General features: G+C 40.6%; 1 protein-coding gene across 1 annotated transcript in view; it reads right to left on the bottom strand.

Annotated features, from left to right (window-relative positions):
• TENM4 (teneurin transmembrane protein 4) overlaps positions 1 to 25,601 on the bottom strand; it is a 653,831-nt gene that overhangs the window by 445,177 nt on the left and 183,053 nt on the right. Inside the window, exon 3 of the mRNA XM_082052895.1 lies at positions 7,389 to 7,492. The gene's annotated coding sequence lies outside the window, so the exon portion shown is untranslated. The remainder of the gene's footprint in view (positions 1 to 7,388; positions 7,493 to 25,601) is intronic.

Genomic DNA, 25,601 nt, shown 5'->3' with positions numbered 1-25,601 from the left:
CTTTCCTCCTGCTGCAAAGAAAGATATAAAACAAACTAGAGAGAACAAAGGATGCAATATCTGCCACTGAGACATTTGTACTGTCCTGTGACTGGAGCACTTTTGATGTACCAGCTGTGCTGGCCTCATGCATGGCACTGTTAGATCTGCCTATAATGTACATTGTACATCACAGAGATACATAAAGGAACCCTGAAAGCAACTCAGTAAGATCCTGAGAGCAGAAAAAACTATGTTAGAGCGTCTGGACAAGTCAGTCTGTTCGCAGAGGTGGGTGGTATGTGTAGTCGGTGTTGCACTGTGCAGGCTGTGGGTTAAGCCTGTGTCATTAATGCTCCCCAAACAGCATATGGTTTTCAGAAGGAAGATGCTATGATATTCCGGTGCATTTTTAAACTACAAGGAGATGAGCAATAAGTATCCCCAGGGGAATATCTCTCCGAGATACTCTATATCCGCAGCTAAAGGCGGTTCCACTGGTATGAAGTTATCTCTTTTCCCAAACAGTGTAATGACGGGATGTTTGTTATGGCATTGCTGTTGTGAATGAGTTCTTTGGAGGGTGTGAGATCACATCTCTTGCATGTCACAACAGGAGGAACAAAACCTAGGCTGAAAATAGCTTTCTGCCGCAAAGCAACAGAAAAACAAAATCTGATGTGTCCAAGAAATGCATCTGCAACTCACTCGTAAATCTAAACAGGGAGAAAATGATTGACTGACAACGTACAAACAGTTTTGTATTAAACTTCTGATTTCATACTGGTTTCTACGCCCACCACTCCATGCACCCCACAGCCACGTTGTTAATTACATCCTTCCTATTGATTTGCCAATTCCTCCTCTGGCAAATAATGGGAGGGTGGGTAGAGGATTATAAAGACTGATGCACTTGGCAGCAAAAACAAATAAGCAAATAAATACATAAATAAATAAATAATGCCACTAGTAGTCACAAAGACCAGCCTGTTTCATCCTTCCTCTAGTATCTTCAGCCAGACTTCAAGGGTTATTCAAGAAAAATGATGATCCGTGCCTCGGAGACATAAGTATCAATTAATGCTTAATTAACATTGCATGACAGATTGTTTTGAATAAATAGAACATTTTAAAATAATGTCTCTCTGTATTGTGGGTTGAAACAAGATGCCTTGTGGGAGAATGAGCAGCTCCCTGTTATTATATACCATCTCTACAGCTGTAGCACCTGGAGGCTTTAAGTGCCCAATGTGTTAGATCCTGTACAAATATACTGTTGGTAAAGACACTTATCTTGGATTTGTAGTGTAAACGAGAAGATATGTCGTATAGATCCTGTGACAGGTAGATCAAGGCTAAGAAAACAGGGGACTTAAGGAAATTTGAAAAGATGTACACATTATGTAGCAGTTTCTCATTATCCTGACAAATGAGATTTTTTACAAAAAATGATTCATGTAAAGCGTTTGTAAACATCCTAAAATGAGTAAGAGTTTCCTTGTGGGGTAATAACAAGAAAATAGATAGGAAAAGAGTGAAGAGGATGTAGCAGAATGGCATGAAAGCCAACAACAGCCAGCGTCTTCAAGTTGGTAACCTAATGCCCACCAGCTAATGCTGTCTTTTCTCACCTGAGTAAAAATAGTCTGATCAGCAATTAACCAGTTTCCATTAAGAGCTGCAAGTGGACAGTAACTCTGAAAATCAGCCTGTTTCCAGATCAGTGTTGGCTGCTCCAAAACAAAGATGTTGGCTGAAAAGCACCGAGAAGTACTCTACCTACCCCAAGGTATTTTATTCATTTTAACAAGACAGTAAACTAAAAGCCTCTATTATTTGTACTGTTCACACTCATTTTCTCTGTGTATTGCGTTTTGCCAGTTCCGTTCAGCAGACAGTGCTGGACCAGCCAGCCACACTTGGGAGGTGTCTATGGACTGGTCCTTTGAGGTGGAGATGTGATTGCCATGCAGCTGGCATGGCTGACTCCACTGCCCAGTTGGATGTTACTGGGAAAAATGCCATGATTCCACAGACAATAATTGATTTGAGGTCTGTTATTGACCCTCGGACATTTTGTCACAAATCAGATTAGCTGGCAGCAAAAAGGTTATTAGATGCATCAAAGTTAAGAAAAACTGAGTGGCAAATATTATAAACAAAACCTTCTTCAGATTATGTTGACAAGTAAGAATGCACCTGCAGTAAAAAGCCATGTAGATATGTCCTGTGAACTTACCTACCTCCTAGTAAACAGAGCTTGTCATGTTCAGTGACTCCTAGCAATTTGAGGAGTTTTATTTTAGAGATGTCCTCTCCTTTTCCTCATTCCCCTCAGTTTGCCATAGGCTATCACCTCATTATACTGTTACCACTTAGCATGAAAACTTGACTTTGAAAACACTTATTTTTCTGACAATTTTTCACCCTTTTAAAATTATTATTTATTCTTTTTTTTTTCCTTTGTTGCATTGTCTTTATCTTGCAGTGAGGTCTCTCTCTTTTGAATCCTGGCTACAGACACAACCTTTCAGTTCACACCATCCCTAATACTCCCAATTAACCCAAGCCCCAACACACTGTATATTTAATTTGGGCAGGCTAGATATGCATATATATGTATATATATATATATGTTTTATACATGTGTGTGTATAGGAAACAGGTTCTGAGTCCCCATTGAATACATAGTCATCATTGTTATTAGGGAAAGAAGCTATTTAATTCCTTACAGCAGCAAATGTTTCTTGCCCAAAGAGTAAAGAATGAACTCCTGGACATAACCCTCAGGCAGAGCTATCATGTTTTGGGAACTGCCTCCTATTATTTATGTCAGTATCTGTACAGTGCTGGCACTTAAAGCGCTGGTTCACTAACAACTTCCATTCTGTCTTGCAAATCAACATAATTTTACATCATTTTCATTTAAGTATTACTTAATATTCAAGACTGAGTTTTAGAACTCCCCCCTACCATACTTGTAGTTTTATCTTTAACAGGCATTTCATTAATCGTTCATGTCAAGACCTTCCGGGTTGAGATTAACATTTCCTCACAACTCAGGACATTCTATGATTTTATGATTCTTACTTCTTTGTGTGGCAGAAGCCTGTAGGTGCCCCAGCCCTCATCTGCAGCACTAGGTGCTGTATGCAAACCTTCCAGGTGAAAAGCTCTTAAAAATCTAAATAGAGAAGACAAATATCAAAGGGGAACTTTGACCCCACATCACAGCTGAGAAATAAGGGCTTAGGGACATTAATTCCTGCAGTCATCCCATCTAGCTTTGGACAATGGCCCTGCATAATTCAGGTGTCTAGTCGCCCTGGACAGTAGTCTACAAGCAAAGAGAAAGCAAGAGAGACAGACTTGTCTGCAAGCAATTCATGTGCTGCACGGACTAGATATTTTAGAGAGATCCAACGCTGTCCCACTGCCTGAACAGGAAGACTGGATTACTCAGCTCTTAATTTAGGTCTCAGTACCCGTTTTAAAAATATCTGCACACCCAGTTATTTCTCTCACATGTTGAAACACCTTGAGGATAAATCTGATCAGATGATCTTTCCCAACTTCTAATTTATTCTGTTCTTTAATTCTGCCTATTACCCAATTAAAATCCACCCTAGCTTTCTGGCCTAAATGCAAATTTCTGAAAACATTGTACCATTTTGACTCTGTCCTTGGGGCTTTTCATTCCTGTTGTCTCCACCTCTCTCTGTGTACAGGATCTTACCAGTCTCCTTTGTGAGAAAATTTAAGAGACTCCCATTGCGTGCCATTTTCCATTCCTTTTCTCTGATTGCCTCATCTTTACTCTTTTATCTGAGATGCAGTACCTGCTTCTTACTCAGACCTCCCATTTGCTCCGTTTTCTCCAATCCCCTCCAAAACTTCTTATTCTCTACTTGTTCACAGAATCACAGAATGTCAGGGATTTGAAGGGATCTCAAAAGATCATCTAGTCCAATGTCTCCAGAGAAGGAGACTCCACAACCCTCCTGGGCAGCCTGTTCCAATGTTCTGATACCCTTACTGAGAAGAAGTTTCTTCTCAAATTTAAGTGGAACCTCTTGTGTTCAAGTTTGAAGCCATTACCCCTTGTCTTACCATTGGTTGTCATCGAGAAGAGCCTGGCTCTACCCTTTATATATTTCTTTCAAAATAGTAAACCGCCAGACTTTGTAAGGACAGTAATTCCAAAAACACTTTCTCCTCTCCCCTTCATGTCTAATTAAAGTCAGCACACTCTTTACAATCACAGCAGACCTCAACCTCCAGCTCCATTTTAGACTTTTTCTGTTTGCCTTCCATATCTTGCACCTCACCTGCCAACACCTCTAAAGAATTGGTTTCCTTTGCCAGATCTTAAGAATGTGCTTTTCATACATTTCCCCCCTATTTAATGAGCTGCCCAAAACAGCCAACTGTTCAGTCTCTCGTTTTTGATGTTTTGCCCTCCTTTGGCTATCTCAGTTCCTCTTCAGGTTATCTTGCCTTTTTTTTTCCTCTTTGATAAATCTGCCTCATTCCTCCTTCCAACTCTCCCTTCCCTTCCCTTCCCTTCCCTTCCCTTCCCTTCCCTTCCCTTCCCTTCCCTTCCCTTCCCTTCCCTTCCCTTCCCTTCCCTTCCCTTCCCTTCCCTTCCCTTCCCTTCCCTTCCCTTCCCTTCCCTTCCCTTCCCTTCCCTTCCCTTCCCTTCCCTTCCCTTCCCTTCCCTTCCCTTCCCTCCCCTTCCCTTCCCTCCCCTTCCCTTCCCTTCCCACCCCCAAACATAACTTCAATATTAACAATAGGCAGATGATAATACTAGGGAAAATGCTGCTCCTCTGCTGAATGGGGCAGGGGACTTTGTGACAAAGGACATGGAGAAGATACTCAATGTCTCATTCACCTTGGTCTTTATTGGTAAGACTTGACCTTTGCAATCCCAGGTGTCTGAGACTGGTGGGAAAATGTGGAGAAAGAAAGACATATCTTTGATGGAAGAGGATCAGGTTAGGAAGCACACTATATGCACGAGTCCATGGATCTGATAGGATGCACTCATGAGTGTTGAGAGACATGGCCAATGACCTTTTGAGGCCACTGTCAGTTATCTTTGAAATCATTGTGGCAATTGAGTAAGGTTCCTGAGAACTGGAAGAATGCAAATGTCACTCCTATCTTCAGGCAGTGAAAAAAGGAGGGTTCTGGGAACTACAGGATGGTCAATCTCACCTCAGTCCCTGGTGATGATAGAACAAATAAGGCTGGAAATATTTTCCAAGCACATGAAGGACATTAAGTTGATTGGGAGTGGTCAGCATGTATTTATGAAGGAGAAATCATACTTGACCATCCTGGTCACTGTCTGCAGGGAGATGAGTGGCTCAGTAGTCGAGGAGAGAGCAGTGAATGTTGCTTATCTTGACTTCAGTAATGCATTGACAGTCTCCCATGACATCCGTGTTGCAAACTGATAAAGTATGGCTTGGATAAATGGACAGTGAGGTGAACTGAAAACTGCCAGGCTCAAAGTATCAGCAGCACAAAATACAGAGGCCAGTCACCGGTGATGGACCCCAAGGGTTAATATTGGGTCTAATGCTATTAAACCTGTGATTAATGACCCGGATGAGCCAGTCTGCACCCTCAGCAAGTTTTCAGATGATACAGAACTGGAAGGAATGGCTGCTACATTAGAGGATTGCACTGATATTCAGTGCTAAAGCTAAAGCTAAAGAAGTGAGCCCACAGAAGCCTCCCAAAATTCAACAAAGGAAAATGCCAAATCCTGACTCTGGTAAGGAATAACCCCAGGCATCACCACAGTCTTAGGACAACTGTCTGGAAAGCAGCTTGGCAAAACAAGACCTGGTAGGAGTCCTAGTAGACACCATGTTGACCATGAGCCAGCAACATGCTCTTGAGGCAAAGAAGGTCAATGTTTTCCAGGGCTACATTAAGCAGAGCATTGACAGCAGTTTGAGGGAGCAATCTTTCCACTCTACTCAGCCCTGGTGGGACACATCCAGGTGCCGGGTCCCTTTCCAGACTCCCCAGTACAAGAGACGTGGACATATGGGAACAAGCTGCATAAAGGACTATGATGAATTTTAAAGGACTGGAGCATCTCTAATAAGAGGAGAGAATGAGAGAGCTGGGTGTTTTATTAATGTGTGTAAAAGAAAAAGAGGATGGATACAGACATTTCTCAGTGGTGCACAGTGACAGAACAAGAGGCAACGGACACAAACCAAAATATGGGAAATTCCATTTGAACTTTAGTAAAACCTTATTTGCAGTGAGGGTGGTCAAACACTGGAACAGGTTGCTGAGAGGCTGTGGTGTCCTCATTCTTCGAGATATTAAAAACCCAACAGGACACAACCCTCAGCAACCTTCTCTAAGAAAACCTGCTTTGAGCAGGTAGTTTGACTAGGCAATCGCCAGAGGTCCCTGCCAGCCTCAAATATTCTGTGATTTTCTGAGTCATGGCTCTACTTCTCTACTCTCTCCTTTTCTCTTTCTGTGTACTCAACAGTCTCATCTTTGCTTGCTTCCCATTTGAGGGTCCCAGCCATGATCTCCAAGCAACCTCCTTCTCTATCACTGCGGACATTGCCAACATTGCCCCTAACCTTGATATCTTCAACTCACTCTCCTCTTGCAAATGGCACTTCCCAGTTACATGGAAGTCTTAGAGTTCTGTTCTGTATAACATACATAATATAAAACCTTTCATCACTATTTGCCCATCCAGGTAAATCTATCTTCTCAGCCTTCTTAATTACTGCAGAATCCCTTTCTTTAATTTTGCCCTGATGATTTTGCCTGTATGTCAAGGCCATTTGCCCAGATATAGTATTGATTTCCCCTCCCCATTTATATCAAAACTAGGCTGTCTGCATCCAGCCAACCCACGCAACCATTTTCCACAGTCCATGTGCTAGATTTTCAAATGAATGCTATTTTCTTCCATGTTCCTCCCCGTAAGTTTCTAAAAGATAACCTTGCTATCCTCTTTCTTTCTCTGCAGTAATATCTAGAAAGCACTGACAAGGCCTGGGTTGCAGATGCGCTGTTAGCATTGCCTCTCACACTGGCCAGCGCTTTCTTATTTCTTATTTCCGTGGGTCTCCAGCTGTCTGTCACTTCTTGATTTGTACTTAGATGCAAGTCATTTCATGTACAGAATGTCTGTTTCTAGACTGCCTGGCACAGTATAAATGAGCCCTTGACTGGGACTGTAATGTATATTATCATTATCAGATAATAAAAATAAACATGGATAAATAATAGACATGTTCTAAAGAAAATCCTCACAACTCCAATTAGAGAAATCTGCACAAGAAAGAACTATCATAATTTGATTTTAAACAACCAAGCTTAATTAAAACATGCCAGGTACTGGAATGAGTACTCACTTTTTGTATTTACCTTCTTAGAAAAAACTAGGAATAATCCATCAAATACTTCTTGTTCTTGTAGGATACAGTTTTAACCTCAATGTCTGTTATGCTCAGTCTACCTGTAAAAGGACAGAGATGAACAAAAAAGGTCAGAAATTTGTTTAGTTATTTTAACATATTTTCTATGCCAAATGAATTAAAAACAACAGCTAACAGTCAGATAGGGCACATAAAACAGCCATCTTTACATATGTGGTTCCTAGGGTAATGTCAGATCCGCACTGCATTAATGTATCCTTCTTCATACCATGGAAATAAATGTATCTGTTAAACACAAGCTAAGGCTTTCTGTACAGCATTTAGAATTAAATGCAAGCCTTTGGCTAATTGTGCGAATATCCATCCCTTTGCCAAAAGAATAATTTACCAATTTCTCTGTTCTAATTTCAAGAGCTTCTGAGAAACTTGGTACTTGTTCCTTTCCTGCTCTGTGATTTTACTGTCCTCAAAAAGTGAAATAATTTTTTTTTTAGTTAAGTGAAATATTTCCTTCCTTAAATCTTTTACTTTTGCTAAAGCAAAATGGCTAATATCTTACACAGAAGCTTCTTGTTGCTTCCACCCATGGCACAAAACTTTGTCTTATCCAAGTTGCTTGTGGTATCGAAGAGCCCCCATTCAAAAGTAATGATGCATCTGTGACAAACCTGTCACACCACGAGCAGGAGGTTCAAAGAAAGTGTAGCACGGCACTTGGGCTCCTCTTCTCTTACACCTCTCATTAGCTAATTAGCCTCAAGCCCCTTCTCTTAGCTCTTTTCTTTGTCTCAGGGTGAGAAAGTCCCATGGGGACTGAGGAGGTGGAGAAGCAATGGCAGCAACTGGACCAGCATCTTTCCCAGGTGACCCATTTTGCTTGATACGCGTCTATTTTATGTGCACTCTAGTGCACTGGGTCTTGTGGAATTTGAAGAAAAAAAAAAGCAAAAAACCAACCAAATTAAGAAGTCTGAATGTTGTGGTAGCAGGCTATTATAGAGGTGGGCTTCCACACCTTTCCTTGACAACCTGTTTCTGCATATATAGTCCAAAACTACACTGACCTTTTAATTTTGCCAATTCTAAATTAATTTCAAATCCAAGCTGTCCACTGAAAGGTACAAAGGTCACATTTAAGTAGCTGCTCTGCTACATTGCCCTTTATTCCATGGTCCACATCCTTTGTCTTCCTCCCATTAATTCTGCTTCTTGAACAGCCCTCCTTTCTGCTGATTATGTCCTCATACAGATTATTTCTCCCCCACACAGGTTTTTTGAAGCTGCATCTCATTTTGTGATTTCCTGCCTAAGGTTTCTAATCTCTCTATCTTCACTGATTTATGCAGTGCCTCCTAATTTGGATCATCTGTGGTTTTAATTAACATGTACTTTTTCCTGTCTTTTGGCTAATGAATGAAGATGTTTAAAGAAGACTGGACTCAAGACTACTCCCTGATGTTCCCCCACTAGAAAACTCATACGATTCAACGCATTTTCATTTATTACCTCATTTTGCTAATGGCCCTGTGGATGATTTTTAATCAACATCACAGGGTCCTTATCTAAGCCAATCTGAATTAATTTTGTGAGTCTCCTTTCTTGCTGGTTTTCTCTTGAATGAGAGGGAAAACAAAGGCAGAAGAGATCATCACTCACCAGAATTTTTTTCTGGGAGATCTGGAAATGAGGAGGAGGTGAGAATAAATTGTTCATTCTCCACTCTTAGGACCCTGGTACACTTGTGGTCCCCCACCACTATAATATCTATACTTCACTTAATTATTAATAGATGTATTTTTAAACTACTTGGCAAGGTAGCAGAGTGATATTACTCTCACTTTTGTGAATAAGCTTCAGCACAGAGAGAATAAAGAGGGGGGTCAGCTCTGTTCCTTTAGCACTCATGGTTGTGAATTGAGAGGTTACCGTTGCTTTTGCATTTACACCTCTCTTCTGTAAATTACTGTGCCATGCCTGCCTGTGTATCTCTGGGATAGCTGATCAAATGCACCATCAGAGTGATTTCATCTCTTCTTTAAAAAAAAAAAACACCAATATCTACGTTTATATGCCAGTATGCACATCTCTATATCATGACCTGAATGCCATTTTGAAAGACTGAGCCCAACGAGGTGTAAAGCAATGCCAGAAAAAAGTGAGCATCAGGTACCCAAAGCATTTAAATGCTTAATCCAGACCACAGGATACAGAACAAGACAAACAGTGATATCTCTTGGATGTTGTTCAGAAAATAATTTGGGTGCTTCCTTCTCACTCAACTGGCTGTTCAGATATTTCTGAAAACTTGGACCAAAGCGTTTTCTTTGATGTTATATAGGAAGTCTGTACTGGGCTTGAACATGGTTTAAAATGTGTTCACTACCTCAAGACTTCTTTTCTATTGAGAGGATAATAATGTAATATGATGGACATTTAAGTTCCAGTCACTGCTCTATGATTGCGCTCTCTTGTTCCTCAAAATATACGGTGTTACCCTGTCCACATGCACAACTTCTTCCACTGTCACCTCCTGATAAACAGTTTTAATGCAGTAGTTACTGTGCTTTTGGATGAAAATAAAAACCACCTTTCTGCTACAGAGAAAAAAGACATTTGTAGTAGAGACTTACTTAATGTGGGTTATTTACTTTCTGGAATATTAATTGATGTTTCTGAATCAGCTCTGAAATATTTTCAGAAACTTCAGTTTTATGTGTTTTCTAATAAAAGCCAACAAGATGTAAACAAACAAGCAAACCAACAATTATTCCCTTTTCCTCCAAGTCCCCTCACCAATCAAAATTCATGGAAAAACAAACAAAACCTAAAAAAAACCCCACCAAAAAAAAAAAAGGAAGGAAAGAAAAAGAAGGAAAAAGAAAAAAGACCAAACATTTCCAAGAGCATCAGCAGTCACAAATAAACTAATCACGAGTTAAGAAATGTTCTAAGGGATCACAGAGGGAGCTAAAAACATGAAGAAAACAATTTAGAAAACATTTGCAGGAGAAAAATTCATAAATGCTCATTATATTTTTTAAACACATGTCAAAATTAATAGGTGTTTTTGCTTCTACCTTTCTTATTAATAAATGTAGTGCAAAAAGACGTGTAGGACAAAATGCTTGCCACCAATATTCTTCTTATATTAGGAAATAATTGCACAGTTTTTGCACTCTAAACTTTTAAACACGGCCTAGTTGGAAATGAATTGCTAAAAATAAGCATAAGAAATTTAATCTAAGTCCATCGTCAGTGCAATTTATACCATACACAACTTCAATGAAGTGTAATTAGTGGTGCATTGCAATAATTTATTATTGGTTTAAAAAGCCTGAACAGCCAGGACCTTACAGGAAAATGGGAAACTATGTGCCAGACATATTATTCTGGTTTATATTAATTCAGTTATTTTACCTTTGGTGCACATTCATCTATCCATACAATGCGAATGCTCCATTGAGAAGGATGCTGAATATTGAACCTTTGGCTCAATATGAAATATGAACTCGGAGGCATAGCTGCAATAATAGTTCCATTTGCATTATTATGATTAACATTCCTCTGAATAGGAAGCATCCAGCAATATTAATTGCAGAAATAGTGAGATTCTAATTGTCATAAATCACTGTGCAGTGTAAAGCAAGCTCTCCGAAAATCTTATAGAAAAACTCTTTGTGTGTGTGTTTTTTGGAGTTAATTTCAACCTCATTTTCACCAGTCCTTCCCATTTGTGTCTGTTGACAAGACAGCAATTACGCTTTTCTCTTGATTAACACATTCTTTTCAGTAAGGTCCCAAATAGCTTTCACATGAAAGGCTGGATTCAACAGAGCATGTTTTTTTCTCATTAAAGACTTAGCATTCACCCATAGTTAATTTATCACACAGATACTTCCTCTCCCATAGGAAGAAGGGTGGTCTTGAAGCTAATGCTCTTGATTTGATCAGAAGTTTTTTCCACAGCAGTTTAAATGAATGCCTTTTCAAATATGATGATTATTGAATTCATTTAACGCACGAAAATAAAGAAGAAAATAGTATATAGTTTCTCTACTAAAACACAGATCCAAGGGAGATTTTACCTTACTTGAAATGACGTAATATCTAAATCTATTCAAACTTCTAAAATCTCTATCTATATATTTATATATTTGTATCAAGTCAACATTTCCCCCTTCACTACCATTTCTTTCTTCAACCCTGATAGCAAAATTAGCAATATTCATCGGTTCATGAAAGTGAGCAACCTTGACATTTGGTGTACCAGCTTTCATTCATAACAGGCATGTGACACAATGATTTATTTTGATGTATTACATTCTACCCTAAACAGCATCCAAAAAAAAAAATGCGTTCATTATCAGTGTTGTGAAAACAAGACATCTGCATCAGGGACCACACACATGGAGAGGACAATTTCTTGCCACCTGTGCTCTTTAATTCAGACTTTTGATGGTTGGTTTGTTTTGGGGGTTTGCTTGCTTGGGAGCTTTTCAGATATGTTATTTCCAAATATTCAGAATGGAACGGAGGCGTGGAAGCAGTGTTCAGCTCTGGCAATAGCAGAGCTTTTCCTGGCCAGCCTGCTGCTTGGGTCCATCCTTGGTTAACTCACAGCAGGTGTGGTGTCCCAGAATTACTGTGGTACCAATTGAATTCCTAATGACAGTGTCCACTTTGCAAGAAAACACCTCCCTCGAGATGGCAGTAATTAGTGCCATCCTCAACAGCACAAGAAATGGCCATAGATGTCCTGGTTGCCACTGGGAGGCTGAGGGAAGGAGGTGGATCATGGACATGTCCTCACCGAGGACGTTCAGACTAACTATGCATTTCTGGCCAGGAATACTTTAGTCCTCATCACTGGGTCTGATCTGAGGATCCTGCAAAGCAGTTAGACATGTTGTATAGTCCCCTCTATCCCCAAATAATTCTTTTAGCTGGCATTTACCATTAAATACAAGTTTGAGTCTCACTGGAGTCAGCAGAGCTTCGATATGTGCCCAAAGTCAAGTGTTCCCTCAGAGTGCTGTAGCTAAACGGGGACAGAGTGATGAATTGGAGGCACCTACTCATGACCAGGATGAAATAAATACAAACACACATCAGCTGGTCACTGCTGTTTCTGATTTCCTCCCTGCTGCACGTTTCTCTCTGTCTCTTTTTCCATTTTCACCCTCTGCTGCAAGGGACGACTGGGGGTTTGCTGTCTGACACAGCAGCTGAGCGGAGTGAGGCTGGAAGCAGAGGCAGCAGGTACAGAAGCGAGCTGAAAAACATCCTCCCAAATGAAGCCCTGCTCACAGAACAACCTCTCATTATTTTGTTCCCCCATGGAGAATGGAAAGGCATGGCAGATGTGTCTGGAGATCATAGGTATGTTCCAAAAGGCAGCAAATGAAAGAAGAAGAGAGTCCTTTTGGGTTCAGCAGTCAAAGGATGTCTTTCTGTAAGGCAGCGTATTCCTTTGCAATGATTGAAGCCCAATCACCACCATAACCTCCTCACTCTCTACAGCTACCTGAAAGGAGGTTGTAGCGAGGGGTGAGTCAGTCTCTTCTCCCAAGTAACAAGCGACAGGACGAGAGGAAATGGCCTCAGGTTGTGCCAGGGAAGATTTAGATTGGATATTAAAACAAAATTCTTCATGGAAAGGGTTGTCAGACATTGGAACAGGCTGCCCAGTGTCACCATCCCTGGAGGGGTTTAAAAGATGTGTATATGTGGTACTTAGGGACATGGTTTAGTGGTGGACTTGGCAGTGTTAGGTTTACAGTTAGACTTCATGATCTTAAAGGACTTTTCCAACCTAAACAATTCTATGATTCTATGGCTCTATAAACACACTCCAGACTTGCACTCCCTCTCTTTTCACACCAAATTGACACCCCATGTAGAAATATTTATTGGCTTTGGCCTAATGTTTCATTGCCATATGCTGACAGATTGTCATCAGAGAAAAACAAATTATTATAATTATCACAATGATCATCCAACCAACCAGCTCTTTGCAGGAAACACATAGGGAAGGCAGCACTTAGAAATCTAGCAAGAGGTGCTTCATAACCAAACCATAGAAGGTGATAAGATTTGTCCAGAGGGACCATCATCCTCAGACACTGGTTTGGTTGGGAAAGAGTTAAGGCTTGTTATACATCCCTCTTTTGAATAAAAAGGAAACAAGGGAAGACCATTAAAGGGAGGACAGAGAGCACAGTCTGAGCCATCCTGGGGGAGGAACTGCTGACAAGTTAAGCCTGGAGAGCTGCTCTTTCCTAAAGCACCTCTTCTTTTTAGCCCACACATCAAGTCAATTTTGAAACTTATCAGGTGGGACAGCTCCCAGCAGACTGAGTGTTTTGCACATCCCAATCTGTTCCAATTGTGTACATCGGCCATTTCACAGTATTTTACCTCTGCTGTTTGGTTTGGTTTGGTTTGGTGTTCTGGGGTTTGGTTTGTTGTTGTTGTTGTTGTTTTTAAGAAGATTGAGGCTGGATTTTAAGCAGTTGGATGACTACAATTATAGAACAGGCTGGAAAATGCTACACAGTAGAGACTTCTCAGAATTAAGATAATTTTCTCAGTGTGCAACAGTTTCATGTGAAAAAAATGGTTTCTAGGAAATGGTGACAGAATTAAAGGATATGGAATATGTCCTGTTGAGCTTTGGCAGAATTACATTTTAATGTTCATCAAGGAATTACTGTTCTGTGCCCTTTGTGTACCAAGCTCTTCTTCCTCACTTGTTGCCAGATCACCAGATAGGCTTTGTGCAAAAAGCTGATTTTCATGCTTTACTTTGAGTCGTGCCATATCTAAGTTTCATTTGCTTGTGTATGCATTGGTCATTATAGATTTATCTCAGTTAACTTTAGACATCTACATATTGGATGTTAAAGAGCTATCAAGCTAGACTCACTTAGATGTTTAGTTTTCAATTGCATAAGTTAACAGTCAACGAGTCTCACCCCAAGCTGTTTTGTTACTGCGAATGAGGACATACACCTTAAATCAATAATTGTCATGTTGCCTTGACAAACGATAAGCAGCATTTCACTAATGACACTGCTCAAAAACGTTACAGTTGTCGATGATAAGAAGCCCAGTAAATAACCTATTTTATCAAGCCAGGCAAACTCTGATCAGTCTGAAGTGTAGTGAAGTTAATTGTGTTGCTTCTGCTGTGGGAATTTGATGCATTGATTTTAGATTTCAGGTGGGCTAAGTAATTGTACCAAAATGCAACTGCTTCCCTCTCACAGTGAAGTCGGTCCTGTATTTGCAGAGCTTAAAATGAAAATTAACATACCCATCTGATCAAGGCTTGTGAGGCAGTTTAGAAAGCCAGCTTTCTGGCACATGTGAAACCTTTCTTCAGAGCTTACCGCAAAATTTGATTTGAAATGCTCATAATCCTTATTGCTAAATTCAAAGCATTAAAATTTGCCTTTTGTGCAATGGCATCTCCAAAATAAATATTTTCCTGGACTACTGTGAAAAAAAAAAATTATTTGGCTTCAGGATCATTTTTTCAGCTACTCCTTCTTCTGTGGAAAAAATATTTTCTTTCTGTTGGGTTTATTTCATAACTAAAAACGTTCCTCCTGGCCTATTTGAACTGCATATTAAAAATGTCCTTGTAGAAGAAGGAATTCCTCTATCGCCTAAAAAAGTATCACAGTATGTTTCCCAGTTCACAACAGATGTTTCTATAATTCTTGCTCAATTGTTGTCCTGTAACAGTTTCAGGTCTTTCAGCACAGACTTGACCAACAATAAAACATAATCTCACCATCAATACACTTTTCGTTAAAGCTGTTAAATGGAAGCAACAATCTTACTCTTTATCCAGTGCTGATCTTCTATAATCCCAAACCCTTCAAACGCTTTGCAGTGAAGGGTAATTGCTGCCCCTATTTTTTTGCTGGCCGGTAGGTAAGCTGACATTGAGAAGTTTACAGGAGAACAACTATTGAGCTCAAGGATGGAAAACTTGACCCTAATGAAGTCTGGCAATTGTGGACCAAGCCATATGGAACCCACGTTTCTCATAGACTATAAGCACTCCTACAAACCACCCTATACATGCTATCTGGTCATTTTGTAGGTTATTTGTACATCTGAACTTTGACATACTCTGGCTTGAAAATCCTTGATTTGAGAAAAATTGCAACTTCATTGTAATGTTTTTATCCCACTTGCCACCAACAACACATTTTGCACAAAAACTTCACTGAAACATTTCTGTTTGTAAATTTCTTAGGAGTAGAATGAGCATAAAAAATGCCAGACACCAGTGATTAACAATGTGTACAAAGCAAAAGCTCCCAGAATAACCATCGTAACAAATTAATGGTACATGAAATGGATATTAAATAGTATTTTAACATACTTTTAAAAGCTGCTTTCTCAGAAATTAAAACATGATGTAACTATTGGAGTGGACCAACAGGTAGACTGCATTAGATAGCTCTGCACTTCTTGGGAGCACATTGTGCCCAAAATGTGTTGCTGAATCCATTTCTTTATTTGTAATTGATTTACTGGTTTAAATCAACTACTTGTTGTATTAGTGAGACCAGCACCACATGAAGAGAGGGCAACAACACTGTTCCTGAATTTCAGTAGTCCAGGGGTTGGGAGGATATTCCCCTCACTGTTGTCTCCTTACTGGGGAGGGTGTTGAGAAAGGGATGCACTCAAGATGGACCACATAGGGACTTCTTCATGTACCCTTGTGCCTCTGCCACAGCCTTTCTCCTCTAGCTCAATGTGATTGTACCCCAACACATCACGGACCCAAAGAGGAGTGGGTAGTGGTTCTCCTGGGGCTAACCAAAGGTGCTTCTGACCCTGACAGACACCACCACCTACCTGAGGCATCTCCTGGGCTGGCAGGTCTTGCACAGTACTTGAGAAAGAAATGCGTCTTCCCAAACAAGCAAAGAGAGGCCAGGTGGGTTATCCTAGGACACCTCAAATGGTATAACATGCCCTCAATCAAACCTTTAACCCATCAGAGAATTCATAACCCTGTTCTTTCTCTGCAACCTACCACATGCTAAGTCTACCCCACCGCTGCATGCTTTGGAGCCTGTCCTGCTGGCCATCACACTGAGGCAAATGTAGGCATGCTGTGAAGCCCTCTCTGGAAACCATGCAAGAATTTACGTCCTGCATTGAGGTGGGATATTCACATTTGAATAACTTTAATGAGGGTCCCCACTGCAAAGGAGCGATCAAGGACAGAGCTGTGGAAAGATTTGTGGTGACAGGAGAGGTCTGTGGTCTCCAAATGCCCTCCTCTCCCTCCCTTGTCTGTTCTGGAAGGCCAGGATGAATAAATAAAATACTTTCAGAAAGTCCCAAGAATGAGGTGGTATTAAAAAAGGTCAAAGCATACTCTTTACTTACGTGTCTGGACATATACATACAAATATATCTACATATGCATATGTACACATATATATACACACATAGTGAAACTCACTGTTATCAAAAGAACTACAAATACCAAATGAGGGCTGAACAGCTGGAGCTAGATTGACATATTGTACTGTACTGTAGTGACTCAGCACAGGAATATTTAATTTCCTCCTAGAAATGTCTCACCTTCTCAGCTGGAAGGTGGCTAAGCTGCCTTTGCTTTTTACCGAGTACATACAATGATGATAAGGGCCATATTTTTATGAGGAAGATACTGTGCATCAGAATTGCAGCATTTTTCTTAATTTCCCTTAGAATAATAATAAAAAAAGCATTCAGGTATTAGCTATGTAGAAGAACTCAAACCTCTCAATATTCACACCCAAATGCAAAAGTCCTATTCAGCTCCTATCTCTGCCAGAAACAACATAGGAAAAGCCACATCGCTAACTTCTGCTTCAGACCTTCTTTCTACTCAGTGTCTTAATAAAACAAGAAAACACCCTCTGTTGAGTGCTGGGACTGCAAGAAGGAACCTGTTTAATGAGATGCTGTAACAGCCTCTCCACCAGACTTGTCATAAGTGTCTTTACAGGTGTGATTGTACCAGGAATAGTTCACTGGATTTTTTTCTTTTTAAGTACAACCAACCTCATTATTCTCCACCTTCTGCCCAATTAATAGTTTGTATAAAAATAACGCTTCAGTTTTTGTAGAAAATTTGGGATTCTCTGATGGCAATAGCTCCCCTCTTCAGGCTACACCCCAGGACAATACATTGTACAAATAACATTAAGGTTTGACTTTGAGCTGCTCCTACTCCTTTCATTACTTAATACATCTCAAGGAGGGCTTGAAGCAAATGTTATAATCTTGAGAAAACTGATGGAATCTTTCTCTGCACAATACAAGCTGAATAAAAGCAGAGGATCCTCACGCGCCCTCCTTGCCCACGCTGCAGCCCTGCTCCCAGCAGCTCCATCCAATGCTGCGTCCCTCCTGACGATGCCACATACTGTAGATCGGCATTTTACCGCTTATCAGTACATCTCCATCATTCTCTCAATGAGAATGACGTTCCTTCAGACCTGTTTTTGTAAAGCAAACCTATATCCATAGGAGCAATTAGTCTCCCGCTGTGCGTTCAGACACGCCAGCTATACTGCAGCTGCTCTCTGTTGCCGGCGCTAAATTTCCCTCAGTAGTGGATCAACGTGTTTAAACACTTTGATCTTCTTTATCTCAGCAACAAGATTTGAAAGCCTCCTGGATGAACAAGCTTTCTTTCGGGTGCAGCTCCATCTCATCCACCATTTCAATGCTGACCTGAAACTTTTGTGTTTTATTTACTGAAGAGGCGTCGTCTTTTGAAATGGCTTCTCACATCCTCTCAAAAAGACTTCACCCCCGCCCCCAACACTGATCTTAAGTAACAGTACTTCAAACAGCAGATAAGAGGCACAAAGGGACTCAGTCTTATACACAGCAATTTGGAATCATCTTAATCTCTGTCATGCACTTTCTGATTTTCGTTTTAATCTCCCCCGGCACAGTGGGCACCAAACACAGCTGGGAACTTGCTATTTAAGCTGCCTTATTACTGTTATGCTTTCAAAGCTTAACTAACGTTTAGAATATATGAACACAAATATATAGAATATATGAGAACAGGGAGGTAGTGGATGAACCATCCCTGGAGACATCCCAGGCCAGGCTGGACGGGGCTCTGAGCAACCTGGGCTGGTGAAGATGTCCCTGCTCATGGCAGGGGTGGCACTGGATGAGCTTAGGGTGTCCCTTCCAACCCAAACTATTATGTGAGTCTACTATTCTATGGTTCTACAGTTAAGTACATAATGGGAGATAAGAATTAGTGTCACCCTCCTCCTTCTGACGGGTTGAAACTGACTCTGTTTTTTTCACCTTTCCAGAACCAGCAGTGAAGTGAAAACACTGAGCGGGAAAGAGGATGGGGTGATTGTCAGGTTTATTCCTTGAACCACTGCCTAATTCCCAACTTTCCTATCCTAAACAACTCTCTGCCCCTTTGCCTGTCATGGGGTTGGTAGAGTTGTCAATGGAGAATCCAGCTATTATCTCATTAATGAAATTACCAGTCTGAGCTTTGGACTGTAGATTGGTTTAACCCCAAACTGACCTAATTTACTCTTGTGTAAAATGTTACCTCTTGTAATAAAGGGAAGAGAGTTACACTGCTCATGAAACAGATGGAAGGAGATGAAGGAGCCCAGAGAGTTTAATTGATATTACACATTTCTGGATGTTAAGACCAAATTAACAGAGGGTTGTACTCATATCAAAATACTTGCTTGGAAATGCAGACAAGGCATTTTCCCTCACCCTAGTCTCTTGGTGGTGGCAGTGACACAATTCTAGAATAAACAGTGTAATTAGCGACTTTTTCTTCTCAACGGTTTGCTCCCTAGGCATGAGTTTAATACCACAGACAATCAGAAGAGTAGATGAAGAGACAGATAACTGAGTAAAAACTTCACTGAAGATTATTTCTGCTGCGGTTTGAGTGATCCCACCCTGCACCAGCTGGTTTTATTACACAGGTGGATGGAATGTGCTCTGCTCCATTTCCAAGGAAGCCACACAAGCCCAGCATAAATCAGTCAGCAAGTACCTTGAACCGCACATATTAGGAATGCAAGCAAGAGGAATTCCAAAATGAAGCATGTTTAGACAAAGAGGTGATTATGGCACGGAGAGAGAAAAGGAGTGCAAAAATTTCAGTTGGAATTAGGGAAGCAGCACAGTAGCTGAAGGAGGTGGAAGGTTTGATACTCTATTTATGCAGCCTCATAAATGAGGTGATTTTAATCTCCTGAATACAAAATAGCAATATCTATTGGAAGTGATTAGCAAAGACTGGTTCCCAAAGAGGATTTTGGAGATTGGTCTTCTAATACCCATGCAGTTCAGAGAGCTAGATTCTGGTCTCATTTACAAAGGGTCTGCCCAGATGTGTTTTTATGGACGTTTATGTAGTTACGCAATACAATGCACAATGAAGGCAAATGATACCAAGGTGTCTTGTGTTTGCACTGCAGAAAAAGGAGGGGAGAACAGTGTGTTTGGTATCGCTGCATACTGCAATTTTGACCATAAAAATACATTCCCAGTGGGTCAGCACCTGTTTAGATAAATGCTTTACTTGAAATACACAATGTAGCAGAGCTCGTGCATTTATCCATATGGCACTAACACGAACTGCCAGCTGTGGCCAGTCGTCCAATATGTTCTCTCTCTATCTATGACATATGAAACCATATGGAATCATCTATCCATTAGGAAGAGATCATTTTCAGACAGGAAGGTTTTTCTGACACAATTATTAGCTGTGGCATTCTTGACCATGAACAGGCTGAAATAGGCAGGAAACAAAAAGGGGCTTATGTTGTCATAAAGGGTCACATGAAGAATTTTCTGTTTTTAAATCATCTTTCAAGCTGGTCATGTTTTTTAAGAAAAAAGAAAAAGGAGTCCCTTTTATCTCTTAGTCTAATGTCATTCTGCTGCATGGGTTGCATTTCTCTCCACCCATTTCTGCGATGAGTGATCATGGCTCATGAGTCTACTGCTTTCCCCTGAGTTTGGGTTTGATTAGGGCCAGCAGACAGGTACGTGACTTGCTAGAAACAATCTGTTTTAGGAGCAACTGCTGCAAACCCTATTGGCAAACAAGTGGTCCCAGAACTGGGACTGAACCGTATTTCCTTCCTAAGTGACCTTCTCTTCTCACACGCTGCAGGTTTTGCTCTGAACCAAAGCTAAACACCATATCAGCATAAAATCAAAGGAAAACAGTGACAAAACAAAGTCACTGGCTGAATTCAATAATATTTTTATTGAGACAGAAAATCTTATTAAGGCAGTTTGCCTGCTCTCAATCTGAAATAACTCAATTACTCTTGATTTGCACCAATGCAAATGCGATGAGAATCTGCCCCCAGAACACTTGCTAGCTATGCTCATTGACATGATCAGAAGTACAGTGTTCCCTATAATCAGCCCTGGTTTACCTCTAATGGATATAAGCAGAGACAAGAGCCTCAGGCATTTCAGGCTCAGTAGTGAATTGCTGATCCCTGCCTGCCTGTAGAGTACGCAGATAATGCACAGAGAATCTGAGAAGCTTATTTTGGAATTTATGTTGTCTTCAAATGAGTCTGAAATCCAGAAATATTTCTTAGCAGAAGCACTCAGAGATACTGGACTTCTCCCCAGAAGTGCATCGTACCTCACCTAATCCAGCAGAAAAACTTCTGCGTTGAATCAGTGTGAGATGAAAATCAGCTCTGACCTGTGGTACAGTACAGACTATCCAAGGAAGAAAAAGCATAATTACTGCTAACTTTAAAAATAAATTTGAAGTAAGATGTTCTTTGATCTAGAACCCTGGTACTTGATATGGGCTGTTATATTCTAGACAGAACAGTCAGTAGACAGCAGTTCAAAACTCAGTTGTGTAAAGTGCAGACTCAGTAGATGACATCAAACACAGGTGAAATTTTGTAAAGGGATCATTTACTGTTCTCAGTTTAACAGAGCAATGACCCATCTCCAGTCTTTCTCTTCCCCTTCCCTTTTTATAGGAGCTGCTCACCACTGAAAGGACCTGGACCTGGGTAACAAGTTTTGTGCTGTCCTATTGACAATGTCATATCATGTATTCTGGAAAAGAGAGATCAACAACCGCTTGTGGTCCCACCACAGCCCACAGTTAGGGCATCAAACAGAAATCCAGAAAAAAAGAGGTGGTTTTGTTTGTTTGTTTGTTTGTTTGTTTTTAAGTAATCTTGAACAATAGTATGTGGGTCTCTGCAAATGTCCAGCTGTTTGGGTGTGTTTTCCATACCCAAATAGTGGTATTCACACAATATTTTCTTTGTTGTCAGCTGTGCTGGTTTCTGTAGTTATAGACCTGAAACCACCAACCAAGGACCTTCACATGTAGATTAGGAGTTACACCATAACTGGGCAAGTGGATATGTCAGACAACTTTTTCCTGGTTAGGTGGCCATATGCAGAAGGTGACCACGACAGACACAGTAAGCAAGAATTCATATAATACACTTCAGGATATTTTAGGTATCTAATTACATACAACACAAAACACCTGAAGTTGGGAACTTAAATCCTCTGCCTAGTTAATGGAGACATTTCCAGATAAAACTAACATTTAAAACTAACATTTAACTAACATTTAAAATCAGATGGCATGAATGCACCAGTAATTGTCCACTTTGCTGACAAAATCAACAAGCAGGTAATAAGAGTCAGTCTTGCCTAGAGACAGAGCACTAAATGAGAAGCAGGATACATAGATTTCTTTCTCATCTATATCAAATTACTTCCATATGTTAATCTTTCCAGGGACATTAGCCCAGTTTCCAAGTCCTACCCTACTGGCACTCCATCTAATAAAGGATGCTGTTGCCCATCTACTAGTCACAAGCAATTGTTCCTGCACTTGTCTCTTTTTTCCCATGACCAGGGACACTTCTGTAATGAATCTGATGCTGAGATGTTTCTAAACAAGTTTTACTGTGCAGAACTGGCATATTGGCAGCTCAGGATGTTTCTAATACTCCAGCAGTTCAGCCTAAAGATTATGATCCCAGCTCATTTTCCAGTTAGTTTTTTATTTTTATGACATTGTGACAATCATTCTTCCATTGGTTATTTGCCTTTCTCTGGTCCTGTAATTGCTTATACTTCAGCAGCATGTCTTTGCCATGCATACCTGACATATTTTGAAACACTATATGCAACTAACTCACCACCCAAGTAGTTTAGCTCAGTGCCATGCTATACCATGCATTGGTAGTTCAACCCTTTGCTTTCTCAGCTTTAAATTCATAGCAGATATTTCCTAACTCTTATTTGTCACCCACTGCCAGTTACCAAGTCAACATATCATTCTGCTTCAGACTACAATCCAGATCAGATAACTTCCTAAATCCACAGAGTTTATTGATTAGGACTACAGGGATCATAAACAATCAGAAAGTGATAAAACAAGCTCATCCGTATGCCTCAATAGATCTATATGTACAGACAGCTTGTTTAAAACATACAGATCCATAAAGATATTTCACATAGCCCCTAAAATTTTATAAATCAATGTTTGCTGCTTTCATAGCTGTATTTGAACAAAACATACTAGGAATTCAGCAAAACTCAAAAGTCATTGTTCCAGACTGGCATTTTTGCTGGGAATTTACAGGATTATTTACTTTGTTGAGTCGTTCCCTATGCTTCTAGACCTATAACAAATGAGTGCTATACCACTGGCGCTAACCAAAAAGATAATATCCCAAGAATGAGGTTAATAGTAATGGAACTTTTCTCAAGCACAAAACACTGTGGATATACAAAGCACTAATAATGCCCATGTGCTGCACAGATCAGGCTACCAGTCTTGAGTCAGGAATCTGTTCTATTAAAAAGTTGCCATCCCAGTTGCAAGGAGCAGCAAGCTCCAGAGCTTCCCATCAGCCAATTGTATTAAAACCCTGGAGAAAAAACTCAACAGAAGTAGATTGCTTTCTTATTTGTCACACCAAGCCTTGAAGAGAATGTTGCAGGAGCATTTATTCTCACACTTTCTCGAGTACCTCTTGTCACAAGTTGAAGTCAACTTGCCCAATGTGGCAAAAACTATATCAAACTGTAACAGGGCCTGAATTCCTTCTTATTTCTACTTTAGTTAGTGATAGGGAAGATGATGTCCAAGACACTCTTCAAGATGGATCAGGCTATAAGTGACTTTTCGATTTGCAAAACTAAGGTGCCAGCCAGCTACATTTTGCAAAGACCCTGGTGCATTAACTCATGAGAGTTGAAGGTAACGAACCAGACCTATAGGCAAGTGGGGCCTAATTAGCGTTACCCTGACTTTTAATTAACTTCAGTAGAGCTGTATTACCACTGATGTAGAATTAGAGTGAAGACTAGTTTGACCCCTCCTGTAACAGGCAAATGCCAGCCCAGATCCTGGGTGAGCACCACCATTCAACAGATTTATGACTCATTTATGCCTCTGACTCCTTTCCAACTGGTTGCCTACAGAGTTATGATGCCTTCTGGGGCAGGGTCTGTCTTACATGTATTTACTTGTGGACTGATATTGCCTGAGACTTTAGCAGCATTAAACTGCTGCAGCTGCATTCAAATGTAAATACTCAAAACAGCAGGAAAATGTTTACACCTGCATCTTGTCTTTCCTGTGTGGGAAGGGGAATAAGCTGCAGAAGTACAAGGCAGGTCTGCTGTGATGCAGTACTATGGCTTGTAACGTGTATTTGTTTTAGTAGGACATTTTTATTTTCAGCTGACATAGTTATTGTGTTAAAAACTTGCAGTGCTGACCGGTGAAGCAGGATCTCTCACAATGCTGCTGCTGTCTTGACTGGTGCCTGTGGATGTTATCGTAATGCAAATAAGGAATAATAAAAAGTAATAATTGGACATGAACTGCATGCACTGTGCTGTCACGGGTAGGCGACACAAATTACTTGCAGAAATTTTTCCTGTTCCTCTGTATTTTGCTCTAGGTGACAAGCTCTTTGTTAACTTTTCCTTCACTGTTAGCAATGAAAATGTGCATATGCGGCAGCTGGTAACTCAAGCTTCCCATGGGGACAGTTAATTCTCTGCTCCTTGGTCCTGCGCTTAGTTCCCTCAGTCACTTTCCCCCTACGGATCCAGTAACAGAGCAGGAGAAGACATGCCAGAAAGAGAATGAGAGCAATAATTAACCACAAGGAATGGAGAAACCGTTCTGGTTAGAAAAAGCAAGAAACAATGGCATGTCAAACAGCAAAACATCAGTGCTTAATGGTTTAAACAAGTAACATGAAAGCCTTGTTCTTTCTTGTCCAGTGACACACGAGTCTCCCTTCTCACCGAAATATCTCTCTGCTAAAGGATAACATTAAACAATCCAATCTTTAATAAGCCACTGGAAACCTAGAGGCACAATACAGACCCCCTTTGTTTATCACGGACCTTATATGCTCAGGGGTCTTCAGATGAATGAGGTGCCAGACAGCAGCCTGGGAAGGCTGGGGGGTGTCGACTCAACACCCTCCGTCAGCTTCACAAAACCATCACTGCACACATTCAGCCTCCACCCTGTCTTTCCCACAGTGGCTGAGGGTAAAGAGGAAATTACTCCAAAGCTATTAAAAAATCTAAAATAATTTTGCCTCTCTTCTAAAGTCAGATTTTATGTCATATATCTACTATAGGATTGATAGGCAGAGAAAAAAATATCTTTGCTTCGATGAGTTCAACAGTAAAACTTGAAACGAGTCACACACTTGCCTAAGCAGGAGCACATTTGAGTCGTGTTTGAGATCTCCTGAGGTATCCCACAGCTTCTTGCTCTTCTCATGCGCATCTTTTGGAATACCTTGTGGCATCTCATATAGCAGTGAATGCCTGTGTCTAGGTGCCTGGATTGCTCTTCAGTCTATACTGGGCTACAATTTCACCCTAAGGCTAGTTTGTGATGAGATAGCAGAGTTTGTGGAAAACTTCCTTTTCTTGCTTGGATCGCAGCAGCAGTCAGTCCTTGGAGAACAAAACACTGCAGGGGCAGGATGAAAACGTGTGACCAGTGTAGAGCTCATTTACCCTCTCTGGCTGCAGCATGGGGAGCAGATCAGGCATTTTAACCCATAGAAAGTGTTAGAAGGAAAAACTTAGGTCTGGATGTCAGAG

The sequence above is a fragment of the Streptopelia decaocto genome (genome assembly GCF_964273445.1).
Source record: "Streptopelia decaocto genome assembly, chromosome: 1".
NCBI lineage: Eukaryota > Metazoa > Chordata > Aves > Columbiformes > Columbidae > Streptopelia > Streptopelia decaocto.
Note: the sequence above shows the minus strand (reverse complement) of the source record. Positions and strands in the feature narration are given on the sequence as shown.